A 16,061-nucleotide genomic window follows, 5' to 3' on the forward strand; every position below is an offset into this window, starting at 1 on the left:
ACGGAAACACGTTTCGATTCGATTATGCCATCGATTTTTAAAATTATATTTGCAATCTCACATTATTGAGAAAAATGGTATAACCAATTTATTATTTACTAGTTTTTCGCGTACCCTTGCGCTGTACATTTTTTTAATTAAAAAATGCCTACCTAAATGTGTGGCTTGTTTAATAAATTTCTGTTGCATGAAATTGCTTTGCGTATTTTAGGCAGAGTGGTGGCTTTGGTATAAATTGTATTTCTATTATTTCTACTGTTTTTTATGTAATTAATTTTTTTTTTGATTTGCTGTACACCGCAAAAGCGTTTCGGAATGTAATTCAAAAATCGCAAATAACATTTGGTACTAAACGAACTTTAGTGCGACACAAGAAAACTCATGACACAAAATTTGTCCCTTGTGCTGAATGTGATGCCTTGTTTCATAGAATTAGCCATCGCGTGCGATTGTACACGGTGAGAGTAAACTATTTTCCTGTTATAAATGTGGAAAGTTATTTTCTAGAAAGGATCATTGTAAACAACATCAGAAACTTTGCGTTCCTTATAAGCAACGGAAGGCTGGTGGCAGAGATTCGTTAAAACGTTAAAGGCTCAAGTCTGACAGTGAAATTGGAAATCCGTGCAATTTCACTAAAGCTCTGAATGATACTTTAGTTGGTCATCGGATAAATGTGAAGGATAATGAAAACAGGAGTGTAAATATTTTTCTACAAAATTCAATTCTATCTTGATTTTACTTTCTGAAAGAGAGGAAAAAATTAGCATTAAATGGTATGCGGCACTTGAAGCACGTTTTCAGAGACGAATCTCCATCAACGAATTTGAATACTGCATTTCATTTTTCAGAAGTAATTGTTTTGTTAGTCCTCCAGAACCTGATTTAAGAAGTAATCTCGGTGAAGGTTACAAAAAGATTTTGTCAAGATTTGAAGGCTTTGAAAGAAAAGGGAGTGTAAGGGTACTGAATTCCATACTCTGTTTATTTTTTTTAAAAAAAAGGTCGCTAAATTTCAACTCCTTTCTACATCTAGTTATATACCCTCACTTCGAGAAATTTTAATTAAGGGAGCTGTTAATAACGTTAAAAATAATGAACAAAAGTGCTTTTTATGGTCCATTTCAACAGTAGTTCATCCTTTACCTTCAAATACTCAACGTATTCGACGGTGCAAACAGTATATGGAGGAGATTAAGTTTGATGGGCTTGATTTTCCGTTAGCGTAATGGCAAACCGCACACTGAGGTGATCAATGTTAATACGAATTTCGCTTACTGTGCATGCTTAATGGTGTATCGTTGGCGTAGGAGGAAATACTGGTGACTTTTAAAATAAAAAAAATAAAAACATAACAACCCTACACAAGCCTGTTAGTTATGTTTGTTTTACTGTTTACATTTCCAATACTATGGAAATTTGTTGTGTGCTTATTGCATGTGCTTCTGTTTTATTTCATTTTGGTTTATTTTGTTCATAAACATTACATTATTAGCAGTTATTTGACTTTAATTCAGTACTTTAAACTGGATTTATTCCTTAATTTGGAAAGTATATACGAATGGAACGTATGGTAAATACTCAATAGCTTCTATTCCTCAGAAGTATAATCAATAAGCATTCAGCTAATATATATTTTAATGTTTCCTGTTTTGTAATCCTTCTTAAAGGAAATTTGCTTTGTTTACAATCGATATTTACACTGTAAGTAATGAAGAAACTTACATTCTGACAAGTTTTAAAACCCCGAACTGTCTACGTCCAGATAAACACAATATCAATTACATACGGTATTTATCTTCTTTCAAAATTGCGCCAAAATTATAATTGCGCCAAATTCTAGTCCGGGCATGAGAAGTAAGCTAAATTTGTTTAACATTGATCAACTCAATGTGCGATTTGCCATTCCGCTTCCCGTTACCTCTGCATCAAATTGGAAAATTTGAAAGAATGAATGGTATATCTGTCAGTTTGCTAGGTTTTGACAAAGAAGTTTTCCCATTGTATTTTACAATGTGAACAGCATTCATGTGAACATTCTGCTTTTTTGTGAAAATGAAAAATGGCATTATTGCTACATAAAAAATATTAGTTGGCTTTTAAGTTTGCTAACAAAGCATGCTGGAGTTGCCTTTCATTGTCCCTACTGTTTGTATCGGTTTTCGAAGAAAAAAATTTTGACATCCCACATACAAAATTGTCGAACTCATGGCCTCCAGAAAATCCTTTTGCCTTCAGAATAAGAAAATAGTTGCAGTTCGAAAAATATGAATTTTAATTGAAAATAATTTTTGTCATATATGCAGATTTTGAATCATTCATCAATTTGGAGAGTGCTTGCCACTGTTCAATAAAATGTAGTTCCTGCTAAAGCCTTCTGAGGGCAAAAATTAGAGAGTGGCTATCGTAATGGCAAGCTACGTAGGAGCGTTACTATAGTGTAGATTTCTCAGATATTTCGCTTTGAAATAAACTTTGTTTTTATCAATATTTGAAATACAACTAGAAGCTAAAACAGCCTCATTTTTGTCATATTATTTTTTACTACCACAATTCATCGTTTAAGAATTTGTTATATTTTCGGTTATAAAACACAAGAACGGGATATCGAATTTTATTTGGATTTTCACGAAATTTCACTTTGTGATTACTGTTAAATATTAAGGGCACTAATTCTTCAACAGGTTGAGATAATTCAACAAGTTAGCCTTGAGGTTGAATGTTCACAGACATTTTAGTTTTGTAATAAAGCTTATCCGATTCAAGCGAGCATAATTTACAAATTAGACTACCGTGCTTTCTGCGATATCTGAAGTTAACTAAAGAATTTGGTTTGCAATCTGACGATACAACATAGTAGAGTCTATGGTCTATTAGACTAAAACTCTTAGTTTAGTTTGCTACTGCAAAGTACACTGGGGCTGTGTGCCTAAAAGGAGGTATACTTTCGTGGAGGACTTTTTAAAGGAAACTGGCTCGTATATAGGTAATGCATAAGAAAAACGCACATGCAACCGACCTGTTCGCCTGGATTCCAATCCAAGTCGTAATTACCAGTGTTTAGAGACTTAACAGCTCGCCCGTTAGTGAGCCTGAAACTCCTTTAAGAATTAGCATTTTATTGTACGAAAGAATAATGAATCGTAGAAATAGTGGTCTGAATCTAGAGGAAACTGGACCAATTTTACGCGACCAGAGAATAGATATTCCATTCATTTAATTAGCATTATTATGTCATTAATTTTTATGACAAGAATTTCGACATATTTTTAGATCTTAATGGTTTTGTGCCCTGTTTTACACTATTTGAAATACTAGTTGAAACGAACATGTGTACCGGTTCTTAAAATCTACAAACTGTGATACAAAACTTATTCAAGAATTTGAAGATAAAAGGTTTTTATTATTTACGTGATTTGGCATTAGAATAGTTGTTAGAATATTTTATTTTTACTTTCACCAGAGCTTACTTATATAATGCTGATTGAAGTCTCTGGGAACTTTCGGAATTAAATCAGTGCGAACATGGGTTACGGCCATGCTGTTTAAAAAAAAAATTATATTTAAGAAAAGAAATATTAAAAGAAAATGCAGATCAATATTTTCTTACTCTGAATCAATTTTTTGTACCTAGTTCAGACATCTGAATTATGTCAGACTTGTAGAGCTTAATATTAAAACGATAAAATTAAACTTGGTCTCGCAGGAAATCTCACAGGAAATCTCTTGTTTTTTTTTTTTTTTTTTTTTTTTTTTTTTTTTTTTTTTTTTTTTTAAAGAAATGCATGATATTCTAATTAATTGCTACTGATAAGTATTAGTATTTATCCTTGATAACTCTTTAAGAAAACATGCGATAACATTTTACTTAACTTTGAATAAATAAATGTAGCCTTTACAGGTTAGGGATGTGAAATTTTTCGGAAATTTGTCACTTCAAATTTCAGAATTCTTCATGAAATGCATCTGAGATGGAAAGAGGTTTCCATTCGATGGTGCCATTGATTTTAAAATTATACCTGCATCTTGAGATTACAATAATTACGAAAGAAACTCTAAGCAATTTGTTGCTCACTAGTTTTTTCGTAGACACTTGCGCTATATGAGTTTTAAAATTACTTTTCCTTACGAATTTGAGCTTTTTTGGCCCTTCGTCCATTCGACTGCTTGCTCCTGAAGGTGCTCGTCCCCTCGCTCTGCGTTTTCGCTGTTATGCAGTATTAACCTCTCGTTTTTCTGAGTTTGACTATTGTGACTGAGAAACTGCTGTGCTTTCTCGTTTGTGCATTCAGGTCAGCATGCAAACCACTATGTTTAGTATGCTGTAAAACGACCTGCTTTTACCCTGTGCTTTTTAAGCATAGACTTTCTGCACTTCACTACTTCATCAACCGGCATCATGGAACGTTTCCTGGACTTCATTGCAGCTGAGATTACTCAGCTGGAACTCCGTCAAGAAGACAAAGGTTTCCTTACTCCTGAAGAAACAAGAGACCTGAATTTGTTCAAAAAATTCCGAGCTCTTGCTGACCAGGAATTTGTGAACTCCAGAACACAGGACGACCGTGCTAAAACCAAAACTGATGACAACCCTGGCTTCCCGCCTCTCCCAAAGATCAACGCTCGACGTGCTGAGAGTCCCGCCAGGTCGGATGAGGACTTTACAAAATACAAGGCTTTAGATGTCAGCTCTGACTCCGATGGAGAACCCAAAGGAGACAGAACCAGACGCACCAGAAAACCTGCGATAAAAGCTGTTGCACCCCTGGTTGCTGCGACTGCTCCTGAAATTCCAAAGACTCACCCTGTTGCTGATCTCACTCCGCAACAGAATATGGACACAGACCCCGCCCCAGTGCAGACACCTCCAACCAATCCGAACGCTCCGATCAACAGTGCGAGAAAAGTGCCGCCGATTATAATCAAAGACAGCAGATTCACATGGAATGACATAAAAACGCTGTTTAATAATAAGAATTTTACTCTGCACGATTTCTATGGAGAAAACATGAAGGACGGAATCAAGATTAAAGTGAAATTGCCCACCATTTATCGGGAAATGGTAAAAGTGTTAGAAGAAGAAGGCATCAGGTATCACTGCTATGCGCTTCCCGAATCTAAACATATAAAAGCTGTGATACGTAACCTCCCGTCTTACATGGACCCTGAGGAAATTATGATGGATCTAAAAGAACATGGACTCGACGTCGTGCGGGTCAACCAACTCACTATCAGGCGTAACGGAGAAGTTATTAAGCTTCCCCTGTTTCTCGTTACTCTCACCCGCAAGGAGAAAAACAAGGAGATACACCAGTTAAAATTTGTGCTGGGAATGAAGATTAGTGTTGAGAGATACCGTGGCCGTAAGGGACCCTTGCAGTGTTATCGCTGTCAAGGGTTCCATCACGCCCAATCGCACTGCAATCACGAACCACGTTGTGTTCGTTGCGGTGAACCTCATGAATCATTTAACTGTGACAAGGATAAGGCAACTCCGCCTAAATGTGCCAATTGTCATGAGATAGGTCATACAGCTAACTACAGATTATGTGTGCGTTTTCCAAAACCATAAACCACTCCGGCTGTGAAAACGTTCTCTGATCGGGTAGTGCATAATAAAACTTATGCACAAGCTTTAAACACCAGCCTCGCTCCTGAATTTCTAACTGAAGCAAAACAAGTTGCAGCTGAGCTACGTATGCTTGTCTCTGCTCTAAAAGAAACTGGATTTACTCTGATGGCAAAATCAAACGTATCTCAAGATCATACTCCTGCAGCCCCTGTTAATGGCTAATTACATGAAAAAGTGTACTCCCGTACAAATAATGATATGGAATGCCTGCGGGCTACCCACCAAAATTACTGAACTGCACCATTTTTTAAGTGAGCATGATATTGACATTGCAATCATATCAGAGACTCATGCAAAACCATGCCAACGCCTGAGAATTGCAAATTATAATTCATACTGCTGTGATAGACTTTCACACAGAGGTGGTGGTGTGGCAATATATGTGAAACGTAATTATGCATCTTGTCTTATATCTGATTCAAGAAATTTTAATTGTGAGCAAACTACTGTGTGTGTCACTCTTCCTGTGTTTAATAACATCAATTTTTGTGCTGTGTATAACCCTCCAACGAATAGATTATGTGATAATTTTCTAAATAGCATTCTACCGGATGACATACCTACCCTTGCTGCCGGGGACTTTAATGCTAAGCATATAGACTGGAACTGTCGTCGAACAAACCTAAATGGTAAAATTCTCCATGAATGTATTTTACAGCAACCGGTGGCGCTACATGCCCCACCAGAATACACGCGGCTTCATAATAGAATTGAATTTTCTGATATACTAGACATTGCAGTCTCTACAACGACTATCCCCGTTGCAATGGAAGTATTTCATGAATTGTCCTCTGACCACTTCCCCGTAATCGCAACATTAGGAGTGACAAAAACTTCTGAGTTCTCTACTAAGCGAATTACGAATTGGAATCTCTTCAGCAATATCATGAAAAATTCACCTCCTCGACTGCAAAATCTCAATACCAAACAAGGCATAAACACCGTAATTAATGCCTTAAGTGAAAGCATTCAAGGTGCAATTAAGGAAGCCAGTACTGAAATTACTAATCGTGATAAGGCTTTCAGACTGCCCCTTAATATACGACAGCTTATGAGAGAGCGAAATAGACTCAGGAAATGTTATCATTTAATGTGGAACCGGCACTTAAATGTGAAATAAATCGTAAAAATAAGCAAATTCAGAAGGCCATTAAAACCTTCAAAGAAGAACTATGGGATGATAAAATGTTAAATCTGGATTCTAGAGAAGGTACATTCTGGTCTTTAATCAAAAATTTTAAAACTTCCTTCACAAGTAATCGACCCCTCTATGACAGAGGTAATATTGCCATCTCCAATCAGGAAAAGGCAGAAATCTTCGCAGCACACCTCCAAGAACAGTTCTCGCCAAATGATTGGCCAAATGACTCTGATTTCGAATTAAAGACCCTCCTACGAGTAAGGGATTGGCTCAACGCCCCTTCAGTCAGACTTCCGATTAAATATGCCACTCCTACTGAAACGACTAATATTATCAAACACCTGAGACAAAAGAAATCTCCAGGAATTGATGAAATCAGCAATACAGCAATTAAAAATTTGCCGCCTAACATCATCTGCAGCCTGACAAGTATTTTTAATGCTTGTCTTGCTCTTTCTTACTTTCCAACACCTTGGAAAATTGCTAAAATTATTTTACTACCTAAACCGGCTAAAGATCACACCCGACCAGACGGATATCGTCCTATTAGTCTACTGCCGGGCTTAGGCAAAATTTTTTAGAGAATTATCCTGAATAGACTGAAACCATATTTTCAGCATCTTCCGCCGGAACAATTTGGGTTCCGTGCTCACCTCTCAACAACGAAGCAACTTGTCCGAATAACCGAATTCGCTGGTGCAGCTCTGCACTGCAAAGTTAATGTTGCTATACTCATGCTAGACGTGGCGAAAGCATTCGACCGCGTCTGGCATGAGGGCTTAATTGCTAAATTAATTGACCTTCAACTGGACAGAGAACTCATTCTGCTAATCCATTCTTTTATCAGGGATCGGACATTCAGAGTTTTGGTAAAAAATGAATTATCCAGCACTAAAATAATGACTAGCGGTGTTCCACAGGGTTCTGTGACTGGCCCTATACTCTATCTATTCTACGTTTCAGACTTTCCGAGATTGCATTTAAATCATAATTCTATGCTAGCCTGTTATGCAGACGACACTGCCCTGGCAGTGAAGTCTGCTAACATCAATCATGCTATTCGGAAACTCCAAGACACTATTCCCTCCATAGAACAATGGTGTGGATATTGGAAGATACGAATTAACGCTCAAAAATCGCAGCTCCTACTCATAAGGAAAAGGAAGAAAAATGTTCCGATCAGGCAAAGTGTTTATCTTTTTAACGAGGCTGTGCCTATCGTGAAACAAGCCAAATATCTGGGCATTACCATCAACGACAAGCTCACATGGCAGCATCACATCCAACAAATCAGGGATAAAGCGATTAAAGTCATGAAATGTTTATATCCTATGATAGGGAAATATTCAAAACTTTCGTTGGACAAGAAACGACTTATTTATCTAGCCACAATCCGACCCATCATGACGTACGCTTCGCCAGCATGGACTACCGCTACGAAGGGTGAAATCCAAAAATTACAAGTTGTGCAAAACCAATTTTTAAGAATTATCACAAATGCACACCCGTATGTGAAGAACAAACGTCTCCATGAAGATTTAAAAATGGATACAATAGTGGAATATTTAAGAACTAACACGACATTTTATGACGCCGCTAAGGAGTGCCAACATATGGACATTTTCAACCTATTTCACTGTCAAATTTTACACGAGGAAAGGCACCTCCGTCCATATGCCGCTTTTCTACTCAGTGGAAACCAGGATTTTCCAACATAATTTGTGTTTTTAAGTATGTAGTACTCTGAAAAACTTATTTGACTTGTAAATAATAATGTTTAAAAATCTTAGCCGGATGATCATGTGACACACACAGCCACGCCCACAAGATATTACTTATATTTTTCCTGTATATATTATTTTACTTTTTGGAATCGTATTTTATTTTCTGCATTTATGACTGCAACACACACCTTTTATGAACTGATTTAGTACTATTTTATGTATAACTATTGTAAAACTTCAGATTTACAGCGCTACGATGCCTGGATACCTCATCGCCAACCAGATGTCTTATCGCTCATCACGTGACATTGGTCACACCCCCTGCATCTGCTATCCTGTCTCCACGAGAACTACGTTCGGCATTTCCTTACCTGCAGCGCTTCTAGAAGCACCAAAGTTCGATAGCCGGAACACAACCTGCGATTTCGCAGGTTAATCGCGGCAAATAAAGCAAGTTGGAGTTGGAGTTGTTCGAATTAACGACTTTTGACTGTAATTGCCAGTTTTCAGAAGTTATAATTCAGTGTAGTGTAATATTTAATTTATCTTTTACATTAAAACTTCAAAAATAATGAGCATCCTTTTTTATATCTTTATTTCATTTTGATTTTTATAATAATTAAGAGATAGAAGTCTTCAAAGGAATATAACTGCAATTTGTTTTAAAATTTATTAAGATCTATAAAGAAGGCAATACAAGAACATGTCATATATGCATAAGAATTTTGGTCCTTGTTCAGTAGCAAGAGGTTTAAAAAAGGAAGAGAACGTTCTGACTGGCTCCCCAATGTAATCTATATATCTTCAAGATTTTGCCATCAAGTAACTTCCTGAATTCTAAAAATTATGTCACCTGTACTTCACCAGGTGACTAGTCCTGTGTTTTAGGCACCATACACTGACAATACTGAAAGAGAATTGTCATTTCATTAAGCTCCAGACTTTGAATGCTGTTTTCAACTTTGAATTAAAAATTTATTTTATTAATTTGATCTGAAGTGTATGAAATTAGGATAATTTATCTTATATTAAAATAAAAAAAGAAAAACAATATTTTTATTTGCATGTATAAAAGACCTGGGCAGTTTGGAAACATACACTAAAGTTTTAGCATTTTCCTAAAATATGATTAAGTAAAAATAACCTCGACTTGACAATATCCTGATTTAATGAAAAATTTCGTGAATTATGTCACACTTTGATTACTATTAATTGTTTGAAATGATATTTTTGCATCCTTAATTGACAAACTTAATGACTATAGCACAGGGAATTAAAAAAAATTACTGAATTTAATTCAGTGAACTTTTCATTAAGTCACTCGTGGACAAAATTAAGAGAATTTGCAAATTATGTTTATTTTTAAGAAAAGTTTTGAATCTAAGGTACTAATTATGCCGCCAAAGAATTATGCAAATATTCAGAGTCGAATACGTAATCGTACATCTGCGTATCTGCGGAGCTATGATCGTGAAAAGAATGTCAGCGCACGAGAAGTTTTCAACAATTCATTACAATACTGGATATTAATCTGCATTGTGATTGCACCTGTATATATTTGTGTATATTTGATACCTGCTTTTTTAATATCTAAATTGTATTAAACTTCATTTGTATTCTTATTTCATTGCCCCTTTGCTGTGTATATCAGAGACTTCGAGGATTTTTTCATCCCTCCATTTCACGTGTTCTATAACCACTAGTTGGCACCACATTACAGTAAATCACCTATCTGCATGTTGGAAAATTTTTTATCACCAGTTCGGACTAGCGTCCACTTCTGCGATGGAATCAAATAGTTAAATGCAATGGTAGCCACAGTAATTTGCTATAGAGTTTCGCCGATTACGGTGTGTATGTATAAAGCCAATGGCCTAGAAGAGTTCTCCCAGATTCGGGTAAAAACCAGTTAGTTACATGCCTCTTTCAAAGCCACGCTCGGCAATTAACGGTAGATTGTCGCCAGATGAATCAGAAGCGCAGGTAGTTAAAGAGCTCAATGTGATAGATACTTAGATACTTAATTTGTTTGATACTGGGCTTCTACTGCAACCCAGTGGAACGGTGCTTCGGTACACCAGGGTACCTGGGCCGAAGCCCCTACCCCTTGTAGAATAGTTTAGACGTTTCGAATAGTTGATATGACATTAACTTTTATGATTTCATCATATATATATATATATATATATATATATATATTTTAATTTTTTAATTTTTTTTTTGTAGATTTTTTGGGTTTTTTTGTATATTCTAAGTTATGATCCTATCTCCTGGACTAACCCAGGCTATCTTTTTCAGTTGCTGTAATGGACTGGCAGGACAGAAAGCTATCGAGTGGTGAAAAACCTGGAAGTCAAGATGTTATGACAAAAGCAGTGCACAAAGTGAGACCAGCCCTTGGTAAGTGTGAATATTTACATATAAACATATATATATGATAATACAAAATAAGATATACAAAGAAAAAAATATATGATAATACAAAAAAGAAGGTGCTACATAGATATATAAATACATTAAGCAGAAATGCATTACTATGCTATGCTACATAATCCACTCATTTAGAATGGCTAGTGGTCTGTGTTCGTTTTCCAGATTGTATGGGTCGTACTCAGGTATCTTAATGGCAGGGTTTTGGATTGCTAACTGCCTGCAGTGAAATCTCTTGGCAATTTGATAGTAAACAGACTTAAGAGGGCGTACGCCCAGTTCTTCATGTATTTTATTATTGCGCCTATACCAAGGTGCATTAGTTATTTGCCTGAGAATACAGTTTTGTGCTATTTGCAGTTCACCCCGATACCTTTTGCATGAGTACGCCCATACAGGACATGCATAGCATAGTAATGGACGCAATATGGATTTATAAATGAGGAACTTGTTATCTATTGACAAAACACTGTTTCGAGCAATTAAGGGGAAGAGTTGAGCTTTACGGGCTCGAAACTTATTGATAATATTTGTGATGTGTGGGTTCCATGACAGAGTTTTACTGAGGGTCACCCCAAGATAAGGGACTTGCTTGGCCCAGGGGATAGAATTGCCATACATGGTGAGATTCTTTTTAAATTTTTCTTTTCTTGTAAACAGGATAGCTTGGGTCTTGTCGATGTTAACTTTAATTTTCCACTGCAGGAGCCAAGTCTCCAGTGCATGTATGTAATTTTGTAAATGTTGGATAGCTGAACCAGCAAATGCACTTTGTGTGAGGATCGCTGTGTCATCGGCATACATAGCCAGTGTTGTGTTCTGTGTTGTAGGGATGTCGTTCACGTAAATATTAAAGTGGGCCCTAAAAGGGACCCCTGAGGGACCCCCGCCCTTATAGGGTGTACAGTAGAATTTGTTCCAGAGACGTGAATGACATAGTTTCTACCTGTTAGGTAGGATTTGGTGATGTTTGTGATGTAATCTGGGAAGCCCAGATTGTGTATTTTGTAAACAAGTGCCTCCAGCCAGACTCGATCAAAGGCCTTGGCTATGTCAAAAAACAGACCACCAGTGACTCTCTTCTTGTGTAGACCTTCAGAGATGAGCTCTACCACCCTGTACAGTTGGTTGGTTGTTCCCAAGCCTTTCCGGAAACCGAATTGACTTGGGATGAGGATGCTATTTCGCTCCAGATGGTTGTTGATTCTGTGAAGGAGTGTTGATTCGTAGATCTTGCTCATGGAGGAGAGTAGACTGATCGGTCGATAAGCCGCTGGGTCTGATGATGACTTTCCTGGCTTGAGGATGGGTATGATCTTCGCAGTTTTCCATGCTTGTGGAAAATATTGTAGCTGCATAATCCTAGTGAAGAGCTTCGCTAGTACGAAAAGGATCTTCAATGGAAGTTTCTTCAGCATGGAATTAGTAATGCCATCCAGGCCAGGGCTCTTCTTCTTCTTGAGTTTATTGACATAGTCATTAACCTCCGAGGGCATGACTTCAGGGATGTTGTTTATGTTTGTATCTGTTGTGAAATGTGTAAACAATGTGTTCTGTTGATGTATCATGTATGTTGTTCGTGCAAAACTGAGATTCCAGTTGCTGTGCTAACAATTCTGCTTTCTCAGTTTCAGTGTAGTGAATCCTCGTGGGGCCTTTAAGGGGCGGAATTTTATTGTAGCATTCAGTATACCTAGAGACAGCTTTCCACAATGAGTTGTCATCTGTGGAAAGTGAGTTAAGGTAGCTGGTCCAGCTTTGTTGTGCTTGTTCGCGTGTAAGAGACTTGACTGCATTAGATAGGCGATTGAACTGTTGTTTACCCTCTCTGCACCTAGTGCGTTGGAAACGTCTACGTGCTGCATTTCTTTGCTTGATTAATGCTTCCAAATCTCTGCTCCTTGTCTGCTTCCTTTTTTGAATTTCAATTTTGGCTCCGTCATGTGCGGTGTTGATTTTTTGGGTAAGCTCCTGAATAAAACTATAAATGTCATCCCCAGTCTGTATCGTAGGGAGTGTATAGTATATGTTGTTGAGAGCTTTGGCAAATATTTGCCAGTCGATCCTAAAGGCTCTTGTGTCTGTTGTGGTATACCAACTAATGTCGAGAATCATCTTAACCGGATTGTGATCCGATGACAATTCGTCCAGCACGGAAATATCCAGTGGGATACTGGTATTTGCGAGCAGGAAGAAGTCAAGGATCCCGGTGGACCTAGTGGTGTACCGTGTTGGGGTTTTTTGGAGCTGCTATGTGTAATCCAGCCGAGTGGGCTAAGTTGAAAATTACACGTCCAGTGTCGTTTGAATTGTAGCAGTTCCACGCGCGGTGTCGTGCATTTAAGTCTCCACCTAGGATAATGTGTTTACCAAGACTAAGTAATATTTGTAAGTCCGCCAAGACTGCAGATACATGACGTTCTGGGGGAATCTAAGTGGAGACAAGAATGTATGTTGTGGAAGTGTTTGTTGTGAGTGAGATTGCAGAGGCCTCCACGACCGAAAGCTGCGGTATTGTGACAGGAATATGTGGGATGCAGCGTTTAATCAGGAGTGCAGTTCCACCCCCTCTTGGGCGGGAAATTGACGGAGCTCTGTTTGAACGATGCACTATGTAGTTTTGCACATAAATTGGTGTGGCTGGGCCAAGTTTGTGTTCTTGTAAGAACATAACATCAGGAGTGTACTCATTTATAAAATCTCTTAGCTCGTGAATTCTATGAGATAATCCATTTGCGTTCCATGTAATTATATTCAAAACATTATTCACATTATACATTATTTACATTAGTGGCAGATCCAAAGTTTTCTTCAAACAATTCAAATAAAATAAACAATTTATCTACAGTGTTTTGGGTAGCCTGTAGATCAGGCATTTTGTTTGATATTTTACGCAATACATTAACAAAGGATATGCCATTGAACATATTTACAATATCTTTTACAAGTTTGGATACCTCAAATAGGCCAGATAGGCCAACATCATTACGGTTACATGGTTTGCTTATTTTTTTTTTCATTTTTTACAATTTTCTCTCTATTAACTGATTCCTCAGTAATCTGGGGGGTTTTCCCACTAGCTACATTTGCATAGGAAACTCCAGCTTCTACAAAACTGTCCTTAACAGGTTGATTGCTATTAGTCATGATTTTTTTATTTTGTAATCTGGCACCTTGGGGAGCTGGGAATTTGGGGCATCCGCGATAATTCGCAGGATGTCCAGTCTGCCCACAGTTACAACATTTAACATTTTCTATGAATTTGCTGACACATTCTTCAGTTTTATGGGTGCCAGCGCATTTGACACATCTAGGTTTTAGTTTGCAGTTGTCTGATGAGTGATGGAAGTGCTGGCAGTTGTGACACTGCACAACACTCCCATTTACTCGATAAGGTTTAAAACTAACATAAAAGTTTAGAAACTTAGTTAAATCATATATTTTTTCAACTTCTGGAGTTTTTTCGATGTGAATTTGGAACAAGGGCATGGGGACTCTTGTCCGATTACGGTGCATTTGAGCTACTTTTCTTATTTTGTAGCCCATCCTAGTGAGCTCTTCATGGATATCTTCCGAGGAGCAGTCTATTGGCAGACCTCTTAATACCACTTTGAGTGGTTTGTCTAATTTGGACAGTATTATATAATGATCAATTTTCTTTTCATCCAGGAATTTGGTAATTACCCAGTGATCGTCCTCAGTGTCGGGGAAGATTTTTAGAAAGTCCCCCTGCACCTTGCCCGCAAATTCACATTTGACATCGGTACGTAGCACCTTCATAAATTCATTGAATTTCATGTCCGGTTTAACCATGATAGGTTTAGGTTTAGCAACCTTAACATATACATTATCCATAATAACATCATTATTATCATCATCAGTTTTAGAATTTGTATCACTAGTACTCAATTTTTCAAATTTATTTGCCAATGGCAGTTCAGCATTACATTTAATTAATTTACTAGGGCGCGCAGTATTCTTAGGAAGAATAAACCCGTCTGCGTCCCTATCGTCATTAATTGATCTTTTGGCCAATTTTTTAGATGGGCGCTTAGGCCTAGGTTTAATTATCTCAGCCTGATTACCATTCTGGCCAGCATTGCAATTCACTAATTCATTAGCCATATCATTATTTTTACCATTACTCAAATCATTAGCAACAGAAAACATATTATTTACAAATACATTTCTATGTACAAGTTTAACATTATCAGTATTAACATTATCACCAAGGGCAGAAGCAGCACTTTGGCACTTACCTTGAATGCTTGCTCTTAGGGCCGTTCCAACACGTTGTTCTCTCTCCAGGGTCTCCCGGAGAATCCTAGCATTCGACTCGTCAGTCATCGAGCCGAGAATGTTCTTGCACAAGTTGCCTCGCGCGATCATATCCGTGTTGATGGTATTGATAAACGCAACACCCAGACAGACATCTTCTTGAGTCCATATTTCCTTTCCAAACACTTCTTGCCAGTCCGGATCCAGAGTACAGTTTCCATATTCAAGTATGTCAGAACCTAAATCACATAATCCGATGCGGGCAGTCGTCGATGTATCCATTTTTTGTTTACCTGGAAGCGGCGGAAACTCGTTACCCACCATGTGGCACGAAGTCACACTTCACCAAAAATCACTGATAAATCGAGAAGAAACACTAGCGAAAACACAAAAGGAGCACTTCACTATCACCGAGAAATAATCATAGATCCAAAAAATATGTGTAAATCCAATATAGGAGCACTAAAACAGCTCAAAAATAGCCACAACACAAAACCATTCAAGATGGCGGCGAAAATGGCTCACAGAGCACGCGGTAGAACACGGAGCACAGCGAAAACACGTCCGTCACGCACCAAGTCACCAGTCGAACTCTCCCGCTTCTACTGCACAGGGGCAGTACTTCCCAGTAGCATGAAAGAGATCCCGAGGGAACCTGGCATTAATGGGAAATCAACTAGATCCTGAAGCAGGAAGTCTTGAGATGATGCTAGGGAGAGAAAACGTGATGTGAATTTCAGCATGTGCCGCCAGCTGGTGGCGGTGAATGTGGTGACAGAGTCAGGGTCATCTGCACGAGATGTAAATAATTTTTATTTTGTTGTATTATTGCAGTCAAATGTTTATTTAGTGGCAT

The sequence above is a fragment of the Stegodyphus dumicola genome, chromosome 5 (assembly GCF_044657685.1).
Source record: "Stegodyphus dumicola isolate Sdum_Otavi_A_Nest chromosome 5, ASM4465768v1".
NCBI classification, from domain to species: Eukaryota; Metazoa; Arthropoda; class Arachnida; order Araneae; family Eresidae; genus Stegodyphus; species Stegodyphus dumicola.